Here is a 2,755-nt window from a genome sequence, read left to right as displayed (position 1 = left end):
AAAGTAAATTCATCAAGATAATCAGAAGCATAGACATCAGAAAAAATTACAAAACATATTAAGAAACAGAAAAATATGACCCAGTCAAAATAACAAATTAAACCTTTGGAAGAGATATAGAATTTGGGACAATTAATAAAAAATGTTCAAACAAATCTCCTAAATCAATTCAAGGAGATGATGGAAAATATGGAGAGAGAGAGAAAGAGAAATATTAAGAAGACACTGAGTTTTAAAGTATAAAAGGAAATATAATAGAAATGAAGGGAATGAAAGGAAAAATAGAGCAGATTTAAAACACACTAGAGACTGTAGACAATGAAAAAGTTGGTAATTTAAGAGCACTGAGAGCATTTAAAGAATTTCAGGTGACTTCTTCATCCTCCTCTTCAAAACATCAGTGTTTTAAAATTCAATTTCTTCTGGATTCAAAGTGTTTGATTTGCGAGAACCTGTTCCAACAATCTGTTAAAACATGGTGGATTACTATGAAGCTCTAGGCATGCAGAGACATGCCTCACCCAAGGACACTAAAAAGGCATAACATAAATTGGCGTTTAAGTGGCACCCTGTTAAAAATCTTCAGAATGAAGAAGAAGCAGAGAGGAATTTCAAACAAGTAGCTGAGGCATATGAGGTGTCATCAGATGCTGAAAAACAGGACATCTATCACAAATATAGCAAAGAAAGATTAAATGGTGGTAGTGGAGGTGGAAGTGATTTTGACAGTCCATTTGAGTTTGGCTTTACATTCCATAATCCAGATATCTTCATGGGATTTTTTTGGTGGAAGGGACCCATTTTCACTTGACTTCTTTGAAGAACCATTTGAGCAGTTTCCTGGAAATTGAAGGTCTCCAGAAACAGGGGCACAGGATCTTTTTTTCTCTGCCTTGAGTGGGTTTCCATCTTTTGGAGGTGGAGTGTCTTCCTTTTGATACAGGATTTACTTCATTTGGTTCACTGAGGCATGGGGGTCTTACTTCATTTTCTTCAACATCCTCTGGTGGTAATAGGATGGGCAACTTTAAATCTATATCAACTTCTACTAAATAGTTAACGGCAGAAAAATCACTAAAACGAGGATTACTGAGAACGGTTAAGAAAGAATAAAAGTTGAAGAAGATGGCCAGTTAAAGTTCTTAACAATAAATGGTGTAGCAGATGAAGACTTTGCAGAAGAATGCAGGCAGACAGAACAAAATGTCCTGTCAGTGTCCAGCCAATGTCTGTTCGCTGAAGTCTCACAGACCTGCCACTTGACCAAAACATGTATCTAACTATATTTGTGAGGACAGTGATGAGCAAGATAAACCTCAGGTCACCAGCAACTGGGGCCCCTCCATTTATTCAGCAGGATTCAAAGGTGGCAAGAGGAAGAAGCAGAAACAAAGACAGAGGAGCAGAAGAAGACAACCAAAGGGAATCACGAGACTGGACTTACCGGACACATGCACATTTGGCACCAAATGCTCACGTAACATTGGAGCACGGTTCTGTGTTCTGTGTGTGTTTTAGTTGTACACACTCCAGATAGAAGACATCTTATTTAATATTACTAAGATCATACTTTTTTAGCAGGTTTATATACATTTGATCACTGTGTATTAGGGAAATCAGAAGAAGTGAGTTCACGATGATGGTTGGCAATGATAGAGATTTGGAATGCAGCATAGACTTGACTTTGCTTTCCCCCAGCACTAAATCTATTAGCATTTTCCTATACCACTGTTAAGACTCTACTTCACTCTTCCTAAGGCTCTATTGCATACTTTTCAACTATTCAACCACTATACAAACTACTGAAATATTTATAGCTTTAGAAGCATAATAGAATACATTGAGTATACGTTCATGAAATAACTTTTTCCCCTAATGACAGTAGAGTATATGAAATTAGAATATAATTAAGTATAGCATAATTTAAAGATAATGTCAATTATGGATTGAATCATGAATATAAGGGTACTTTTTTGGAGTTTAATACCTGAGTATGAATTCTTCAAAGCAATCTGACCTTATATATGGTAGACCAACAGTGATTCACTTCAGATTTAAAATCATTCCTTATATTTATTGTTCTGATTTTAATTCTCTCTTGTTCAAATTCTACTTCAAATATTATTTAATTGTTGCTTAATCCCATCTTTACTCCCTTTGTATCCATAATTGTTCTTTTAGGACAGACACGGAATTCTACAAAACTTGGCTTTGTAATACCATCTCTAGCTCTTACAGTTTACATCATGCTGGGGGAAAAAATAGATGAAATACACACACCCACACACATATCTGAACATACATATAGACATGCACATATATATACATATCTACACATAAGAGATAGAGCAATTAAGCTAAACTAAATATTTAAGTTTGAAAACATGGGCTCCTTTTTATAAAAATAATTTTATTCTAGCAAAATCCTCCCTAGTTTCCTGTAATTATTTCATCTGCATGATATATTGCTTCTTAACTTTTTTTAAAAAATGAGCACTGTACAGAAATTGGTATTTCCATAACTTATTTCTTGCATGTTTCTTTTCAGTACATTTTTCCTTCCTTATTAACGTAGGGTTCTGTTGTTCATAACACTTTTTTCTTTGTTCTCTTGGAAATCAGGGCATCATAAAAAATTTGGATGGGATTTTAAAATGCCAGTAATTTTAATCTAGCAGTGTCAAAATCCAGGTATTTTTGGGCACACTACGGTTTGGTACTATGAAGTCCCATGGGTTTGGAATCCAGAAACAAG

General features: G+C 34.9%; 1 pseudogene; it reads left to right on the top strand.

Annotated features, from left to right (window-relative positions):
* The first annotated feature begins 475 nt into the window (after positions 1–475).
* LOC143675810 (dnaJ homolog subfamily B member 6 pseudogene) lies at positions 476–1,481 on the top strand (annotated as a pseudogene).
* The last annotated feature ends 1,274 nt before the right edge of the window (positions 1,482–2,755 follow it).

Source organism: Tamandua tetradactyla, chromosome 3, assembly GCF_023851605.1.
Source record: "Tamandua tetradactyla isolate mTamTet1 chromosome 3, mTamTet1.pri, whole genome shotgun sequence".
Lineage (NCBI taxonomy): Eukaryota > Metazoa > Chordata > Mammalia > Pilosa > Myrmecophagidae > Tamandua > Tamandua tetradactyla.
Note: the sequence above shows the minus strand (reverse complement) of the source record. Positions and strands in the feature narration are given on the sequence as shown.